Source organism: Larus michahellis, chromosome 1 (genome assembly GCF_964199755.1).
Source record: "Larus michahellis chromosome 1, bLarMic1.1, whole genome shotgun sequence".
Classification (NCBI taxonomy): Eukaryota; Metazoa; Chordata; class Aves; order Charadriiformes; family Laridae; genus Larus; species Larus michahellis.
Window position 1 is genome coordinate 87,283,264 of NC_133896.1, and position 20,677 is coordinate 87,303,940.

General features: G+C 39.9%; 1 long non-coding RNA gene across 1 annotated transcript; it reads right to left on the reverse strand.

Moving 5' to 3' along the window:
* Positions 1-10,539: 10,539 nt before the first annotated feature.
* LOC141744444 (uncharacterized) lies at positions 10,540-19,936 on the reverse strand. The gene is made up of 3 exons (XR_012587453.1): positions 19,830-19,936; positions 19,075-19,173; positions 10,540-10,675 (listed from the first exon to the last, which is right to left on the reverse strand). It is a non-coding gene; the product is annotated as an uncharacterized LOC141744444 (long non-coding RNA).
* Between the last annotated feature and the right edge of the window lie 741 nt (positions 19,937-20,677).

Genomic DNA, 20,677 nt, shown 5'->3' on the forward strand with positions numbered 1-20,677 from the left:
TGCCTCCCAAAAACTGTGCCAGAACTTATAGTGAGCTGAAGGCAGAAGCAGAAAACACGTTGCTTTATACTAACCTTTAGCATTAACTGGATTTAAAAAGCATTGCTTTTCAGAAAAAAAAAAGATTGCTTAATAACTATCTGCAGTGGCTTAGCTTTATGAAGTGCAATCATCTAGTGTTAACAAAGTTATCCTTCCCGTTTGCCAGCATGCACAGCAACCTTGCACTGCTCACACTCAGAAGTCAGTGTATAGTCATCATCGTAAAATCGTTTTTAGGAGGTCAACCCTGCAGAAAACAGCAGAGCTCACTGAGAATGCTGACAGGTTGTACTTGCGAGTTGTTCAAGCCATTCCTCTAAATGCTAATCAAAGTGAATTTAGCTACTGCAGGCTTTTGTGTTTACCTCAGGCAAAACACATCCTCAGACCCCACATGAGATGGTGCACGCTGAAGCCTAAACGGATCCATAAGCACATCTTTTTTGGTCCTACAGCATGGATGGAAATTACATCCATGGCCCACCAAAAGAAACTGTGTCGTAACATACCGCTGTAAGCACATGGCCGTACTCTCCACAGCATCTACAAGCTGCACAAAACAGGAGCTATGAATGCTCTGTTAATTAGGATATATAGCTTCTCTTTACCTGATATTCACTAGGCTTTACCTTCTGCTGCTTTTCAGAAACTCACAACTTTTTGCCTCTTTCCAGTTGAATTTATTGTCCTTATCTACCGCATGGACTGGGTTTAACTGCAGTGTAACAACTGCAGTTCTTTCATATTCTTCTCTGCAGTATTACTGTTTTCTTTGTCCTGGCACCATAAATGAGGTGGCTTTTTTGCCAAGTTCAAAGTACAGAACAAAAAATATCTTTCCCTTCCTTACTGCTCTTCTGCTTGGATATAAAGAAGGTGTTGGTACTGTTAAGAAACAAATGGAAAAGTTGTCCGTGAGGATAAGCATTTCCTGCTCTAACAGCTTAGGATATACCAAGGGGCTTCTGAAGCTAGGAAAATTTATTATTTAAAAAAAAATCAGTAAAACCCATGCACCATCTGTATTGTAGAGATGTCAGGCCTGATGATGAATTAGTGGGAGTTTGAGATAACAGGTGATATTTTAGAATGACTTTTTAACATTCAACACATTTACATGGCTTTTCCATAAGCACCACCTGCACAAAATGAAGACGAGTGCCTACCTACCAAAATTATATTCAGATTTGCTGGAAAGCACACCATAACTTATAGATTTAATAGAATCAGTTTTCTCTCATTTAAAATATTTCTCCTTGCATTTGTCTTATAGCATTACAAGAACACAAATAGGTGATTTCCAGTAAACTAATTTTTTTTTTTTAATCCTAATAAAACTTTATGTCTACAAATAACAAAGAATACCCCCCCGGAACTTATTTAAACCTAAAAATGAAATATTTTCTGTTTAAGTTACTCTCTGGAACAAAATATTGCAGTCCCTCTTCGAGGATGTTCTCAGAAGCAGACAAAGCTTTACGGCACAGACAGCAGAATCTGAGCAACTTAGTCATCAAAATCACTAAAGTAAACCCTAAGTCCAGTTTTAGCAAATCATAAAGTAGAATTATACAGTACTCTATGAATAGTTTCATATTACCAGCAGATGTTTTAAAATAGTAACAGGACAATTGTGCCATCCTCTAAAATAATGATTCTATCATAGCAAAAATATTTGCATGAAGTAAACGGACATTGAGTAACAGTGGACTTTTGTACCAGTGGTTACGTTGCATCAAACCATGTTAAAAACAAGGTGGAGAGACTAGAAAAAAACTGGACATAAAATGACTTGCCCCCTTTTTCCATTCTGCTGCTTATAAGAGTATTCATTAGTCCTTCGAACAAAGACAAAAAGACTTACTTCTACTACCAAAAAAATCGCCCAAAACCCAACCCCCGCAAAAGCCAAACAAACACGGTTCTTCCCTATTCCTAATCCATCTGACTGGTACTTGAGGCTTGTGATTTTTATTCCACCTTCTGAAATAATCTAAGAGACTTTCATAGCAGAAAAAAGCAACAATCCATCTCTGATGTTGTTTGCAATTTTCCTATAGGGCCATATCCTGAAAGATGTTCTGAACCTACGATGCACTTTCCTGAATCATAACCCTTAGAAGAAAAATTGAGCATATCTGCCTTTTGAAGAGAGGGGAGACTAACAAGCTCCAACACAAAGAAATTTAGGATACAGTCTCCCTGTGTTTAGACCCTGAAGTTGGAGCGGTGTGAATCTGATGTCTTGATTCAGTTTCTGCTATTTAAAAATCACTGTTACATTCCTTTCTGGGACTGTAACTCCAGAAAATTACCATCTCCAGGGGGCTTTTTATTTTATTTTATTTTTTTATTGAAAGAAAAAGGCTTAAAATCTCTACAAAATTCACAATTTACCTGTGAATACGATTGATTTCACAGCTGTCTCTAAAGCTCACTGATTGCAGAGATTCGGTGAATATCAAGGCGCTCTGAAATATTCACTGTGTTGTTTCCTTTTAAGAGTGCAGTTCCACGTAAAGTTCAAAAAGCAAAGTCAGGCTTTCTTATACATGCAGCATTGAATCAAATCATCACAGTGGACCTTATCTTTTTGCAGAGCCATGCTCTTGGAATGCTTTTTTCCTCACTGTAAAACACTAGTGAAATTACAGGAATTGTTTTAATGAGCGAAACACAAGTTTAAAAATACAATCAGGTGTAGAAGAGACTTGAGCCATCAAGGGAAATGGATTTCTGCTTCTCTATGTTCCCTCGTGTCACGACGGCTGAAAGCACGATTACAGGTTTACCTTTTAGCTACATGAACGAGGCATCGCCGAGCTCCCCTGAGCTCTAGAGCAGCCCTGAAGTTAGTCAGGTTCTGTGATGAAAGTTACAGAGAGAAAAAAAATAATGGGTCGTCAAATAGATTCTGAAGTGGCCTACATTTCTGAGAAGAAAAGTACAATTTTTGGAATTATGGTCTTGAAAATGACAAAGGTTTTTTTTTTAATTTCTGGCCAATGGCTTTCCACAGTAATTTCAATATGTCTTTCATTGTTCTGGAGCTATTGATCAAAATGAACACAAATCAGGAGAAAGAGAAGACGGTAACTGCCTTGAGAAGAGAGTAAGGCCCTTTAAAAGTTGTCTGTTCAATCAGTTATTGTGTTTATCTAATTGATAATAAAGTTGAATCTCTCTGAAATTCGGAATCTGCATGCTTTGAGTTTTCAGTGCTGAAATTTATACCACTCCTCGACCTGTCAGGATTCTAAAACGGTGCAGCGAAGGTCCCCTGCAACTGCAAAGTTGACTCACAAATTCAAATTATGTATCTCAAACACAGCTGGAAAACATTTTAAAAACATAGTGATGACAACAAATAAAAGGCTGTGCTTCAGGGCATAAATCATGATTGCTGTTCCTGTCACAGAAATCTTTTGCAAGAGAATTTACTGCCTTCTCAAAGAGGTAGTAAAGGAAAGAGTAAGCTTTGAAGATCGTCTCTATGCACTTTACACGAGATATTCTGCATATCAGGTGGAATACATTTTAAAGAGAAGCTGGTTTCTCTCCAAATTTTCCTGGGGAAAAGTGTCTCCAGCGAAAAGCTAGCAAAACCAGAAGTTTAAAGTGCTGGAATGGCAGTGATGCTCGGGGCTGAGTAGCGCACGTCCAAAGGGCTGCATCCCGACAGCCTACAGCTCTCTTTTTACTACTGAATCTGATAAAGTTTTGAACCCAACTGTTTTATTCAACAAAGGAAGGATAGCAAAGATGGACTTTTTTTAAACTCCTCTATAAAAAGCAAAACACCCTGCTCTTGCTTAGATCTGTGGAGCAGGGGCACGTCATGAGAACAATTTCATGAAAGAGAGGGTTAAATGAGGCGTTTCTTTCCTTTTGCTGAGCTGTTTTGGTCCTTTAAGAAACACCATTAATCAGTTGGATGCAGTCTGCGTGTGTTTCCAAGTGGCTGTAAGGCTGCTTACTAAATACCTGTTGCAGAGGCTATCGCATGCCATTGGCCTATAGATGGCATCACCATAAGATCATTTAATGAGTATTCCTATGGGGACGTCGTGTTGGGAGTGCAATAGCATAGGTGGAGTTCCCCAGAGCTAGATACAATTGCAGTGACATCACCTCCTTGTCCTGTTTTAGTTAATTGATTTAAATAACATCTTGTTGTAACAAATTAAGTTCTTGATTTTTCTTAGGCACCTCTGAGCCTTACTCAGCAAATCGTTATGTTATGATCCTGTATAAAAGTATATCCATATTCATAATCTGTGAAAAGATTATATATTTGGACCTGGAAGGATTGCTGTATTCGTGTTAGTCCTTATGAATATTCACTGCATTCATTGGGAAAGACCAAACCCAATAAACTTTTTACATTCTTCATATTTTTATAAAAGGTAATATTGCTGGTTGTCTAGTTAATAAAGCTGTTGGGAGCAAGCTGGAAAAATTAAGGACTTAACTTCAGTAGGATTATTTCTATACATATGTATATTGTATGTGTGCCGGAAAAAACCCAAAGCCTGATTTCCTATGCACTTTGTGTGATGGCAACATCAGCTACCCACCTCTTCTCCCCTAGTTCCTTTAGCTACGTGTTCTTTGTTTTCAGCCCTATACTGAATGCTACTTTGCCAGTATCCCTTATCTGGGAGCAAAGTAGCCCAGCTGGCTACTCGCTTTTGCAGTGGTAAGAGACCACATCACTAGGCAAACATTAATCTGTGTTGGTTTTGACTATTCAGTTGCCAATTTTTATGTAATTTGTGAGGATTTGATTTCCGTGAATCTAGTATCCCTCCGGCAATTTTGGTTTAAGTCAGACTGTGGGGTTTATGTTGCTCAGTCCACATCATCTCACTGTTCCGCTGCCAGAACCCAGTCTAAATGCAAGGGACAGGAATATCCATCACCAATTGAGAAGCATATTAATTTACATTGGGCTGGTACAAATTACTGTAAAAAACTGCTCTATATGATTCAAAAAAGTACAAACCCCGCATCTGACAATTGTTTTCATCACCATTACTAATGTGCAAAATATAGCTTCTCTATTATTTTTGCTACAGCAATAGCTCAAATCAATGAATGTTTCTTTGCATGTTGGGAAATTTCATCTTTGTACATAGCACACTGCAAACTACAGATTTCTTACACGAAATTCTAACTAAGTTTTAAGTGTTCCGTCTTCTAAAGAACACATCGGCTCAGCGTAAACTCACAATTCGTCTTTGCTCTGATTTCTAATTTGTATTTATATCTACATGTAAGTAAATAAGAAAGAGAATAGTTTTAGGCAGTGTGCAGTGATGTTATTTTCAAACTGCACAGCACCGATGGTTACGAATGACACTAAAGAGAACGATAAACATCTGACCTCTAGTGGCGGCTCCCTCACAACCACCCGCCAAGCGTACTTGGTGTGGAAGAAGTGAGGGAGCTGGAAAGGGGGAAAAGAAGTGGTTATAGAGTAAGCTGGAATTGTGAAGCGGAGCCTGAACTTTCATTGGTTACTGGGTTAGTTTTTGTTTAATTATCTTTTCTATCGAGATCAGTTCAGAAGCCAAGATATTTTTGCTTCTGAAACTTTTATTCTTGAATCTTCAGCGTTTATTACTGTGTTTAAGAAGCTTGCGTGTGGTCTTCGGAAAAGAGGTTTTTCCAAAAGAAATACAGCATTATTCTAACAGGTTTTATATCTTCATATAGGAAGTTTTTGGTAAGTTTGTCGCTTTGGTTGTTTCCCCTCCGTGCACACACGGTTATTCAACAAGCACATTGGGATCCTCATTAGACTTCACTCCTTCTCCTCAACTGACACGTAACATTTCCCCAATGAAACTTCATAGTTCACTATCAGCACGCTGTACATCAAAGCTTTCATTCCTATTGGGCTAAAAATACAGAAGCTATTCCATAAACAAAGGTCATAACCTTTCTAATCAAGTGGTTAATCCAAATATTAAATCCCCTCCATGAGAAACAACAGTCTTGCTTTTAGCCCCCACAGGATTAAATTTCAAAGCTCTGGTTTATACAAACTTTCTCCTAAGCCAAAGACATTATCTGCAAGCTAAGGTTAAACCTACTTTTCATTACAGCTTTGAGAACCCTTCAGACCACTGGTACGGTCTTTTGAACGTGATGGTGGCAAATCTGCAGGAGGACTGGAGCAATATGAGTTTCAAAGGGTCATGATTTTTTGAGTTGGATTTAGAATAATTTATGCTTATTTCCTGAAGCCAGAATGAAAATGAAATGATGTACAACAAATAATTTTGTACAATAAAAACGAGGTATATGAAGATATGATTTCTGTGAAAACAGCCGTTATAGCAAGTATTTTAGCCCATTTAAATGATCAGATTAATTGGAACATAATAGGGGTAAATTTGAGTTTTCCTTATGGCTGACAAGTGCTGATTTGAGAAGGGCATAGACCAAGTACTATATTGTTTAATTTAAATGTTTTTCATACAAAATGTTAAATTATCATAGTTCTATTTAAACATCCTTTTATGTTTGAGCCATTTGTATGTGTTCTATTTAATAGGAAAAAAAAAAAAGTAATACTTTTCATCTAAAAGCCTCTAGGAATCAGATTTTTCCTCTGTCTGTTGAGACTGGTTCAAAATCTCCTTATCTTCAAGGTGTTTTGTCACAGGCCCAAAATACCCACTGGCTTGTCCTACACAAGATGTCAAAGTGAATTAACAAAAAAAGATGTGAATTTAAAGTGAATATAACTCGAGCATATATAATTTCTCTATGGACACTCATTTAGGAGTCAGCTGGCCATAATTAACTTAATTGACACTCAAAGTGAATTAAACTGAAGTGAACTAATGGTTTATCAACACGGGAGAGACGCTGCACAATAAGCTCGGCGTAAATTCACAGTTCATCAGCTACTTTGCTCTGACTTCCCTTGTGGAAATACAGCATGCCCTCAAGGTGCCTTTGTATGAGGTAACTTAATTATTTTAGGGGGAAAAAAAAAGCTATATATGGAAGCATAGGCTGATTGATAGCAGGTGCAGAAGTGACTGTATTTCAAGTGGTGCTACGTGTAGAACGAAGGTCAGCGTACATCATCTGTGCAGTTGAAGTTTCTCTACAGTTTTGTGACCATAATGGCACTTTCCATGCTATAAGGTCTATTTTGAACCGGAGAAAGCCAAGTGGCATTTTTGGTGTTTCCATAGCAGGGGAACAGGCAGCAGATTAGTACCGAGTACCTGGTGTAGCATCAATTCATATTTTTATTCACTGTTCAGTAACTTCACCACGTAGGAGTGTAGAGAAGCCTTAACCATTTCTGAATTAAAACAATCCAAAAGCAGTTACATACTTTAAATTCACACCGTTACCCAGCCTGATTTAACTTCACTGAGTATCTCGGTATTAATTTTCCCCTAAACGATTTCCCACGTTTCTTCATTCATTAGATTTATCGGCATTTTTCTGTTAGCATAAACAAAGCAGTGCAATAAGGAATATGGAGAAATATCCCTACTTGCAGTACTCCCTTTAAATTTAATCAGCATCGTCAGGCAGTCTCTGACATTATTATCCAGTTCCGAAAACATCCCTGGCCCTATTCATTCAGCTATTTCTGCTCATTTTTCCAGGCACAGAAAGTTTGTGCCGTAGCATGCCTTGTCAGATTTGGAGCCCTTCCAGTACCTGATGAGCATATTAACAGTGCTCCCATTCATAGACGAGAGCCTGCCAGTTCTATCTAATTTTAGTTAAGTTGCTATTTATAGTGAGATCGCTGCGTTTTCTCTTGTGAAAGCCTTGCAACTGCGAGGTGCGGAGGGAAATATATTTTTGTGCTGTTTTAGTTGGCACACATAAAATTGACGGTTGTAATTTACCTAAGTCCAAACCACCCTGCAGTCCTCCCAAAGTAACAGCGATGCTCCACGTAACCATTTACACCAAAAATATTGTGGCACCGTGGGCTATTTGTTTCTCAGTCCACCGAGATGCTTATTGTGTCAATAACACAGGCGACCCAGAAGTCAGAGGATGGTACAAAATCAGTCTTTGCTGAATATTACTCTATACAGAAAGGTTTCCAATTCCAAAGGATGGTGAAGAGGGGGAGAATTTTGGGTTGGATCTCTCTACGCTGTAGCCCTTGTAAGACAGGTCAAATGAACTGAATTATTTCTGCATATTAATAACATTAGTAATAATAGCTACTGCTTAACCACAGTATTTTGTGAGAATTTATTCACTAACTTTGCAAGTAGTGTTAAATGCCAAGAAATGTTATGGGGAAGAGATTCTCCACTGTAGACTTGGTGGTCAAATTTATATATATAGGTTGTTACAGCTTAGGCATTTCATTAATGTACCAAGAATTTAAGCTCCACTATGTATAATGTATATATGTACATATGTGTGTGTGTGTGTATATATATATATGGGAAATTGAGAGACAGCTGAGAGGAAGTCAACATTACAGCTCATTTTATCTTGCAGCAAAACATGCATATGAAAAGCGAGCACTTTGAAACTACGTCATTTAGAAATACAGTGTTCAAATCATATATAGTCTAGTGCTGTGAAGCTGCATAATGATCCTTGGGCAAACACAAAAGCCGGCCTCTTCCAGTTAAAAGGACACTTAATTACCTGTTTCAGTAATTGTTAATTTGTTCCCAGTTTTGTTGACATGATAGGATGGTGGTTGAAAAATTAAATTTATTTTTTGTAAGTTAAAATTGGGGTTCATTTCACCCTGGAATTTCAAAATTAATTCTGATCTCGGTAGAGGGGGGTTTCAAGTCAGAGTTTCAGTCCAGATTGGAACATTTTAGCTTCAAAACACACAAAATTGATAGTGCCTGCTCTTCTTTTGTCTCTATTTCGGCCTCTGATATTGGTAATATACACCTCCCATATTTGTAAGTGGGATTTGCAGGGGTTGTTTAGCGTCATTCTAATGTCGTATCTTGCTTATGCAGAATACATTTTCTGATCATCCCTCATTCTTGCTCCAATAGCCATGAAGACTTAGAGGTTGGAACAGATACAACTGTAAGAGTCACAAAAAGTCAGAAAATAATCTTTGTACTCGTCGATCTTAATTGCATTCTGATTCCTAGATAATAATGTGTATCACAACAAGAAAGGGGCATTGAACGAGCAGAGATTTTGGTTTCAGCTGAAATTCATATTCAGCCTGGCTGGGACTATGCTGCGGCGGAGTTGAACTGGAACTGAGCCAGAAGAGTTGTTGAAGAAAGAAATAATGGCGTAAGTCTGTGGATAATGTGGTTCACAGGACAAAAAATAGTTTTTTCTCTATTAATTTGTAGCTGACTGCTCCATACGATAAAGTCCATACCCACCAACCCAGAGGTCACAGGCTGGCAGAGGACTGTCTTTTCCCTAACTTTCAGAGGCAGAAACACGTTTTAGCTGCGTGGTTATATCAGTAGGACTGACTGTACGTCTCCCTCCCTCCTCCACCAGCTGAACACAGATGTTCCAGAAAAACGACTGGTTTAGATGTTATTGCAGATACGAGCTGCAGTGTTGCCTAATGAGAATTTCAGGTAAAGCTGTAACGCAGCTTTAAAAGGGCCCTAGATTAACAAATATTTATATTAGTTTGAGCATGATTTATGGTGGATGAGGATGTTCCGTGTGTATTACTGGCAGGATAACATTGAGAAACCCTTGCAGCTGCAGGCACATTTGGTTCTTTTCTTTTTTTAGGGGATGTAGAAAGAGAGGCGACGCAGCACGCAGTAAGTAGAGGTGACGGCATCAGCTGAGGGCTGGGAGTCCAGAAGGTTTCCAGCTCTCGTGTCACCGGCAGAGCCAAACATCTGCGTGGTGGGTAAAGCACATGCGTGTGTGCTCGGCCAGCCCGCGGTTGGCATCGTACCTACGTCTCACTCAAGTCCTCAAAATCTTAAATGGGACCAAGAGGCGAGCAGCCTTTCTGCTAGGTGCCTGTGCCACAGGTTTCCCCTCGTGTGGTCAGGCAAAATCACCAGCTCCTCGCAGCTCGGTCAGATCATGGCTGCAGCTCCTCTGGCAGAAACCCAGCCCTCCTCGCAGCCCACGCGCTCTTCTGAAGGCTGCTTCCTGGGCACACGCATTGCTTTCCCTCCCCCCCTGTAGCTCATCGCAATAGATTACTAACCCTGTTCTATAATCACAAATCAAGATTTATTTTTTTTTTTAACAGACTTATTTCCTAATGCTTTGATTTAGTCACTTCTGAGAACCTCCTCCAAGAACAGCTTTTCACAATCCCCCCTACGGTTTGAGACGCGTTCTCACTTCACAGGCTGTCAAATATTCCTCCTTGCACCACATCAAGCTATCTTGTTTGCTTATCTTGTGTTGCTTTGTGGTGTCTGTTAAGCAAATTAATTATACTGTCCTTGTTTGCATTACTGTATTTTATGTGTCTTTGCAGCCTTCCCAGAAAAAGCTGACACGTTATTGCTGCTCCCATAAATTGTACTTCCTTCTATGTTTTCTTGCGACCCATGGAGACATCATGCCATTTTTCCTTAGATTCAGGCCCAGTGTGATTCCCCTTCATAAACGCCTCTGAAGAAGCCTGATACATCATCACCTGTTGCTCTACACCCTATAAGAGAAAATAAAAAAATTGTACATGGTGACCAGCCATGGAAGCTTCTCCTGCCACCACCTGGTGGGTTGGGGCTGGGTTTTGCAAGCACAGAAATGCAGCGTCTCCATCCTTCTTGGATTTTATCTGGCGTCGGTACTCCTACTCATCGCCAGCATTTACAGCACTGATGAGCTTAATTACAGTGACTTTATGGAACGATTTGGAAATAATCACTCAATATAAAACTGGTGATGTTTTTCATACATCAGCGGTACTCGAACTGCTGGTGAATTTTCCTTTATGGAGGAGATCTGTCTGATAGCGAGGCAGGGATTATAACTTCAGGGAAGGTTTTTACCTGTGTGCTGAAATAAGACATTTTTCTCTACAGCTACTGTTTGCCTTTTCTAGTTATTTTAAGGTAAAGCAATCACTTTCATCCTTCCTATCCCCACCCTAAGTCTTTATGTTTTAGACCTATTGTAGTTTATTGTTCCCAAACCAGGAATCATTCTAGAGAGTCCTGACTGATGCTGCGTCCATAGAAAATTTAGACTTTTATAGTAATAACCTTCTACTCTCTCTTATGGCACTCATTTTTGGGCCTATAAACACTAGCATCTATATCCAAAGTAAAAGAAAATTTGAAATACTGGAAGGACTCATGGCTCCACATCAAGGAATCTTGACAGCTTTTAATTTCTTGACCATCTTTAAATTTCCTTTTGCAAGATCCTTGCTGCCACAGTTTCTCTCTGCTGGTATGAGCCAAAGCAGTCAAGTGTTTTTGTTCTTCCGTACTTCTTAGAACTTCTTCTGTTCCGGGGCAGCCAGCTGGCTGGTGGCTTCATCTATCCATCCCGTCTTTCTGAACTGGTGGCATTGCAGCTGGGCTTCCTAATTTGCCCAGACACTGCGTAGCTGCCCTGAAGGTTTTATCTCCTCAATTCTATGTCACATGTAAGCTTATCTTGGGAAGCTACCTGCTGCTAATCTAAATATTTTTAGAAAACATCCAGCTCTTATTTAATATTATTTTGGTCTTTTTGATTTTTTTTTTGTGAGACTGTCAGAGTTTATTCTCTTTAGCCCCAGCAGTTAATCAGCTTTCAAAAACTTGCATGTTGCTTGCATTGGGAAGACTAACTGATAAAGATACAACCTGTACTCAGTTTTTTCTGTATATAATCCTATTTATTTACAAAAAATATACTCAAAGTGCTGTTTTCCCAAAAACACCTCTCTGCTTGCATTTCTGCTTCTGGCTTTTATCTTGGACACAGCCGGCTCCACCAAAACAAGGACCTGGCTCCCACAACTGTTTTCAAAGTCACGAGGTCGATTTTTGAGGCTTCAGCTCACAACCTACCCCAGTTATTGCCATGCTGATTTGCAACTGTCATGGTAACATCTACTATTTCAACTTCCAACAAACAATGTGGGCAATCTGATGTAATTAGAGATGTCCCTGCTTACTGCAGGGGGGTTGGACTAGATGACCTTTAAAGGTCCCTTCCAACCCAACACATTCTAAGATTCTATGATTCTGTGAAAGGAGCTGTGATGTCTACCAGTTTCAGTGAGGTCTGTGACTTCCTAAGGATCAAAGACACACTGCTTGTAGGAGGTACCCAGCCTCAAGCACTTGTTACTGCTCTGAAATATGATGCACACTGTTGGTACTAAACTAGTGACCACAGAGAGTTAAAGGATAAGACAAAAATTAACTGTAATGCTTACAAGGTATTCAATATCCTGCTACTGTGCAGAGCATCGCTAAACAGCCCAAAAGCACGGTGTCCAGTTCAGCAGACTACGTTCTGGATGTGTTATTTGGAAATCAGGAATTTTTGTTCTCCTTGTGCAGCATTTCTCATTCCAGTCTCCACATGCAGTGCACCTAACGGGCACACTGTCACTCTGCAGCCCTTTCCTTGTCGATAGCGAAGCCTGTCTTTTCCATCTTGCTGGCCCTCTCTTCATGGAAGTGCATTGTCTTTTTAGACGAGGAGAACATCAGTTCTGTAACATTTTTCCCAAGCAAACTCATTATGCGTCTTTTCCATGAGCATCTAACGGCGGCTTTTAAGATTTCATGCTGTGTAATTCATTTGTGAATAAACTCTTCCCCTGAAAATTTAAAATTAAACCAAGCAGCTTACTGCTTACATCAAAGCCAATACAAATAGGCCTCCACCGGGGACTGTAGGAAGCAGCTCTGCAACTCAGATCTTGCGGGGAAAGGAGCACGAAGTTGAAACAGAAATATTTAGAAGCGCCAAAAGGGAAAGTAACTCTTCTTTCAAAGAGCAGCTTTATATTAAGTCAGTAACATTTGCTGCATAAGAGTTGAAACTTCCTATAAAGCGCTATTGTACATGGAAAACATATTAAATAAGTATGAAGTAAGGAAGGAAGATGTTAAGACAGATTCATATTGGGGATTTGTAAGCCATACTAACGTTTCAGTTCTTTTCTTTATAATGTCTACTGCTGCTTTATGGATTATCTTAAATAAAATTTCCTAATATTTTAGGTGTCTCAGTTTCTGTCTTCTGCCAGAGAGCTTCACATGCAGCTCCCAGAGTCTCAGATGATTCTATCAGCTGAAGCTCTAACCCAGATTCCTGATGGTTGGAAGTTGAAGTCCTTGGTTTTTATTTCTTATGCATCTATAGTTGTAATACTTCCACTTCCCTGCTGTGATCACTGCTGCCCCAGTCTGATCTTTCTCCAGCTTCTCTTCAGATGCAGTTTATTTCAACTTGATGCGTTATATTAAGCCAGTATTTCATTTTTCACCCTTTAATACACATACTGACAATTTTGACAGTGTTTGAAACATTATCTTTCTCAGCAGCTTCCATGTTTCTCTCCAAGTCCTGTCTGCCAGTTCCCCTGTACTTACTTCAATCTTCAGTGGACATTTACACTTGCAAGTCAATAACAGTGCTTCTAAAATCTCTTTTCCCCCGACTCTTTTTTCCATTGCTCCCTCTTGCCCATTAGGAACTTAAAAGCTTCAACAGCTGCTGAATATTGAATTGCAGAAGATCCTTCCGGCTCTCGCTTGGCTTGCAGAATCTCACACGCTCGAGAGTTCAGATATTGTTTGAGACAAATTCTCAGTTTGAAGACCAATTCAAAAGGAGTTTTTGTAAGCTAACGTATACTCCAGTCACTAGATGATGCCCTGTTGAGCAGGAGTTGTTTGCATTTTGAAAAATCAAATCGGATTGATCAGGCTCAGCCTCAGACTCTTTCCAGAATCAGATTTCGATCTCCTGACTAAGCCAACTTCTTCCACTACAGGTTCATTTTGCCGTCCTCCCAGCTCAACTAATTATTTTTCCAACCTGATCATGTTGCATGTATGCAATCTCAGTTGCATTTTCGTCACCTGTTGAGTCACTCCCTACGTCCTCCCTTGGATTCCTCCCAGCTTCTGGAGAAAATGGACAAGTATCATCACATTGGCTCTCAATCTTATTTTGGCTTGCAGTACCTTTAGCCCACTAAACATTTGATTTAGCATCAGGTTGGACACATTTCAGGGTATTAATTACAAACACCAAACCATTAATGCACATCCAGACCTTATTCTGCTTTTTGGAAACTCTTGTTATGTAGTTAGTCTATGTTAGATAATGCAAACATAAAAATAAATAAACAGACAAATAAATAAAAGAAAAATACATTGACTCTATTGTTCAATCAGAAAAGGAATCTAAGAAGAGACAGGTGAAATTTTCTCCCCAAAATTTCTGTTAAATATTGTATTTTACACCATATTACTGTTCTTGGAATTTTGGGATTTCTTATTATATGTTTTGAACTCATTTCCCCCTGCTTTACTCTTCATATCGCCCTACTCATGGCAGGACGACTGCCATGAATGAGATGAAATAGGCAAAATAAGTAAGATGACAAAGGAAAATTTGCTCTAAGGTCCATGTTTTGATGAAATAACTGTTATTTAGGGGTTTTTTGTTTTGCTTTGCTTTGTTTTTTTTGAGATCTTATCTTTGTATTAGTATCTTGCAACAGGAATGAGTTAGTCTATGGTTCTGAACTTGTTTTGATACAGAAACAAATTAATTCTTTATTTCCAGGCTGAGTTGTAGATGTTTTAAAATGAAGTCTCTTATTCTTTTATTACACAAATTTGGAATTTTACTTTTCCATATGAAAACAAACTTGAAGTACAGGTAAAGCGCAGAGATAAATCTTTTAACTGTAGGCTGTATCTTTGGCGGCTTTGGTTTATGTATCACTACTGTGGTAAACAGAACTTCATTTAATGAACAGATATATTCAAGGGGTTTTGTTTTGTGGTGGGTTTTTTGTTTTTGTTTTAATAGCCACCCCTTAATACAGCACAGGAAAGACATGGACCTGTTGGAGCGAGTCCAGAGGAAGGCCACAAAGATGATCAGAGGGCTGGAGCACCTCTCCTATGAGGACAGGCTGAGAGAGTTGGGGTTGTTCAGCCTGGAGAAGAGAAAGCCCCAGGGAGACCTTATAGCAGCCTTCCAGTACCTAAAGGGAGCCTACAGGAAAGATGGGGACAAACTTTTTAGCAGGTCCTGTAGCGATAAGGCGAGGGGTAACGGCTTTAAACTAAAAGAGTGAAGATTTGGACTAGATATAAGGAAGAAAATTTTTTACAATGAGGGTGGCGAAATACTGGCACAGGTTGCCCAGAGAGGTGGTAGATGACCCATCCCTGGAAACATTCAAGGTCAGGTTGGATGGGGTTCTGAACAATCTGATCTAGTTGAAGATGTCCCTGCTCATTGCAGGGAAGGTTGTACTAGTTGACCTTTAAAAGTCCCTTCCTACCCAAACTATCCTATGATTCTATGAATATAAAATGAGGTTGACTCTTTTGGTTTAACAATTGCTGATTAGGATATCCCTAATGTAATAATTTTCTGGGGCTGTCCTAATACATCTATGAATGAAAGATCTATCTATTGATCTAGTGAGGTACACACTGGCAACAGATACATTACTGTGTTTCCTCAAGAATGAAAGGAAAGTTTTCTCTCACCAAAAGAGAGCATACCAGGCAAAACACCACATGGATGTAAGTCAACAAAGACCACTGTAAATAAAATGAGATTAATAGATTAATTTTTGCTCAAAGATATAAGGCATTGTGATTTGGTCCTCAATATACACGACCTCTAATTTTTGAGGGCTAGTTAGAACTGTTTATTTCATATTGTGTCAGGAACTATTTTGCCTCTGGAATATTGCTTTCATATATTGTATGCCAAAACTCATTAGTGTCACATATACTTTTTATATCTTTATATTTTCTAAGGAAAATGTATTTTTATTTTATTTTCTGAGAAAGCAAAACCAACTAAGCCTTGTATTATTCCCAAGCCCCACGACGGTTGTCAACCTCCTCCTTTTCCAGGTTCAGAAAAATCAGCATCAAAATATTGTTGGTCCAAAGTCACACAAACTGCCGGTGCCTACACGAACATACGAATTAGGCCAGCCAATGTATACCTAACTCTACTTAGGACTTGTTAGGCCACACCTGGAATTTAATGTCCACTTTTGGCCCCCGCAGCTCTAGACAATGGAAGACATTGAAAAACTGGAGAGGGTCCATTGGAGGGCCACCAAGATGATTAGAGACTTGGAGAAGCTGGCGTATGAATAAAGGCTAAAGGAAGTGGATTTGTTCAGCCTGGAAAAGAAAAGGCTCAGGATGGATCTAGTCAGTGTCTCTAACACCCAAAGAAGGTAGTTGTAGAGAACACGGAGATATTCTCTTCAAAAGGATTCCCAGTGGCAGGACAAGAGGTCATGGGCACAGTTGCTTTAGGGGAAATTCCTTCTGGATATAGAAAAAAATTTAACTCTTCAGCCAGAGAAAAATTGAGCGTTGCAATAGGCTTCCCAGAGAAGTGGTGGGTCCTTTCTTGATGGAAACATTCAAGACTTTGACAATGCCCTGGATAACCTAATCTAAGGTGCTGCTTTCAACAGCAGTTTGGACCAGATGATCTCCTGAGGTACCATCTAACCCTGACTTTCCTGTGCATCAACTATGGGGCTTACAGCATCGTGTCCAGCAAACTGTAGGTGCGAGGGGGTACAGAGGGACAAGGGGCAAGTTCAGGCTGAAGTGTGTAGTGCTAGGATAGACTCAGGACACCAATCAACAAGAAACTGCATTTCATTAAATGTTTACAGAACAACTTGTCAAATGTTGCTAACATGAGCAGAGCTCGTCTGTTGCTAAAGCATCAGTGAGACATTTCCTTAAAATTGCCAAGCTTACTTAAAGCCAAAATATAATGTATTGCACTGGTGTTGTCATATTAGCTGCCAAACGTAGTTCCTCCTAAAAGTTCAGTGATGCCTGGCTATTTAAAGCACAGGAAAACGTTGCTGATTCTCTTAAATTAGGCAAATAACTCAGCAGCTGATACACTGGGCATGTAAAGCAATGGGAGACCAATGCATCTAGTTAACAGAAAGTCTTTATGTAGTGTGTGTGCAGACACTGGCTGGATAGTATTAGTTGAGTGGCGTCGTAAGTGAAATTGAAGTCTAAATCATCCAGTGTCTCCAGGAAGAGGCCTATATGTATTTCAGATGCAAGAGTGAGAGATTGTGTCAGCAGATTGATATATATCAGTTTGCTTTGAATTAAACTTTTTACTTGGCTCTGGAGTCTGCTGCTATTTATTGTAGCTACAGAATTGTGGCGTACTATAGTCCCTGGTTGAGATTAAGTACACTGTAGAGCCAGAAGAGTATTTACAAGCCTTTGTTTTTGATTCACAGGTATTTTCTGCTGGTAGCTATGAAGTAAAGAAGCTATATCGAGGAGGTTTTGTTTTTTCCACATATAGAAGCTGGATCTAGATTTGCCACCAAAAGAAGAATGAACATTTTCGAAGTTTAGAACTGATCACTAATTTCTGTTATTACTTTATCAGCAGTATGGTCTATATTTGAGTCTTTGGTTGCGTAGGAAACAAGAGGCTGTGTTCACCTGAAACTGGTAAGCGTAAAGCAACAGCAAGTGTAAAAGGTTCAGTCCCATCAGCTACTGTTTGAGAGTTAACCAGTTTAGCCATGCTAAATAAAAACTTCAGGTTTTGTGCCCTTAAACTTACAGTAAGTCTTGGTATATAAGCATACGGTATTATCTCCATACTACAGATAAAGACATCATTTGCTCCTTCCTACGGTGGTGCAGCATTTTGACTTTTCTTTATTTAAATATGCATAAAACAGCAAGCAGCGCCACACAGTTTAAGCTATGACTCTACTTTCATTCTATTGTAAAATCCCACTTATGGGATTTTATGCGTCCCACTGGAATGGTTATAATTAAGCACACAAATCAAGTGCAAGGGCAAAAGGCTCCTGACAGGAAGAACAGAATCTGAGGAACATCTTCATGACTCTTGCATAGGCCAAGTACATTATATTGTAAAAGTAGTGAAACATAATGCAAAAATTATTAACTTTCACCCCTAGAAAAGTCCGCTATCAACTCGAGACTGCTTTCAGATGGAAGTCTACCCTTGGCCAAAGTGGGGGACCACACAAATACAGCAGCTTTGAGATTTAACTTCACCATGTTTATCTCCACAAGCCAAGTCAGTACTGCAAAGCAAGCATATCAAAGAGAAGACCAACTAAATGAAAACAAGTTTAGTACTGCGGCAGCTTCTTGCCAAAACTCTTTTGAGCCAGTGCTCCTACCATAAGAAAAGCTTTTCATAACTTTTAAACTTCAGTGAAAAAGTCCCTTCATAAAATTAGACTCTGTCCTTCCAAGGATGCATCCTTAGCTGAGACAGGAATGCTACATCTGTTATGGTCATCCACATACACCTCTCACTGTTCTCTGAGCTCCAAGGGCATCATGGTACACTCAACAGAAGAGATCTCCACTGCTTAACCATAACAGCTTGGGAAAAAGCACCTCTTTTTGATCATTTTGAATCTGCCATTCCCTACGTGTCTTACTGCATGAGGCAGGATGTAGTTGTTCCCTGCTCACCTTCTCCTCATCGTCAATAACCAAAGACTAAGCTGAGGACAACCACTTAGCAAATACGTAGGAACTTCTGATGAGGTAAGTCATCAAAGCAACATTGAAAAAGAAAAAGGAGGTAGCATGTTCATATGGTAAGAGGTCATATGTCGTTAGTGATATAGCATATTCCAAATACACAAGGACTGATTTAGATACTAAAACATGTACTGTAGTGTTAATGTTTCGAAACAAGATTGCTTTTTGATGTCATCATAAACAGCACATACTGTGAGGAAGTAAGCATGAGAAATTCAATAATCACTAGGAAAACAGAGAGATGGGGAACACAAGGATCCCAAGATGAGTGGGAAGGCAGCAAAGTTACATCACTCACCCTTCTTTGCATGCCATTTTGGAGGGGACCATGTATCTCGCGAGAAGATCCACAGCCACGACCTTCTAGGGAAAAGCCCCAGGCTTTGAGGCACTACACCTGGGGAAGAAACAGCAGCGGTGGTGGGTAAGTGAGCAGTGTAACAAACCTCATGCAAACTATTCCTGCTAACTGCTTTACTTGTCTTTAAAGATATTCTGCATTGAAAACTAATTTTATAAACTTGAGCCATCTCTGGACTCAGGTAAACAAATTTATCTGCAGAAGACCCCCGGGAGGCAGTTTTGTGTTGACCATCAGTTCTGATGTCTCTCTTACATCTCATGAGTGTCCAGACTTCCAAAGAAGCGGTGCTTCAGCTGTGGACTAGCGGCCAGTGAAATTACCAGAGAGTAATCCAAGGCATGACCTGTTTTAACTTCCCTTCCTTTAGAAAAGGCTTACAGCGTGCCCAGCATTAAGCACCTGGAGAATGGGAGAGTACGTTGCTCTAGAAGCTTGGAAGAGCAGGTGGACTATTATTCAGACTGTTGGGTGCCTTTCCAAAAAAAGAAACCAAAAAACCCCACAACCAACCACCAAAAAACACATGCCACGAGAGTCTTGTTGTAGCCCTAGGCTGTAACCAGAAGGGAGACAGATTTCTTTCCTCAGAGAAATAATGATAATAAATCTGAGTGAAAGGGAGCACACCAGAGCTTGTCTTATTAATAAAGGGAACGATAACCGTAGCTGGAGGGGATTATGGCACTCACCTAAGAGGGAAAAAGCTCCTGTTCCAGGCTTCTGTTTCAAGACCGGGGCTCAGCAGTAGGTGCTGGCTCAGGAGTCATCGGTTGGCTGTAATTACAGCTTTCATCCCTCTTGCCAGCTGTTTCGCTTTGCATCTTGACGTGGAGTGTTTAATGCAGGCCGTGGTCCCGCAGGTGACTCTGTGCAGCTCTGCCTTGTGCTGGTGTCACCCCGCCTGTGCTGCGAGGTCCCGCATTATCCATCTGCAGAGTAAGGGCAGTGCCTGTATTTGTCCTATGTGCTACAGTTTTGGAATAATTGATGAATGTACATAAATAATGCTATAAAGCAGAATTACTTACAGCATTACTTTCATCATCACACCATTGTATTGTTGAAATCCAGCAGAGCTTTTGCTCCACTTCTCTATGAAAAACTATCACAAATTGTTCTCCTTCAGCACCAAAAGCAGAGGAGCTCTGCAGGACACCATTAACGTAGAAAAGCATCAGTCGGTGCCACAGTAAGAGATGGCAGGAGATAGAAAGCCTGTTCAGATGAACGTGGGACTCCTACCTACCCCAATGCTATGCATCTTTCCGGCACTCTGTGTCTAAAATTCATTTAATTCACCAACAGTATTTTGGGATTTCATACGTGTGCTAAATTGTAATAAAAGACATCCGCTGCTGGCAAAGCATCTCGGCTCGGTGGATTACAGACTCCTCCCCAGCCATTGGGTAGGGTCGCCTGAGACAGCTGAAATCCACTGGGGATTGAAAAGGTGTGAGCAGTAAATAAAAGGAAATCCTGGATCACCGTATAATGTTCAGCTCCCACACTTTGACCTCCTTTGGTGCCTTCTATATTT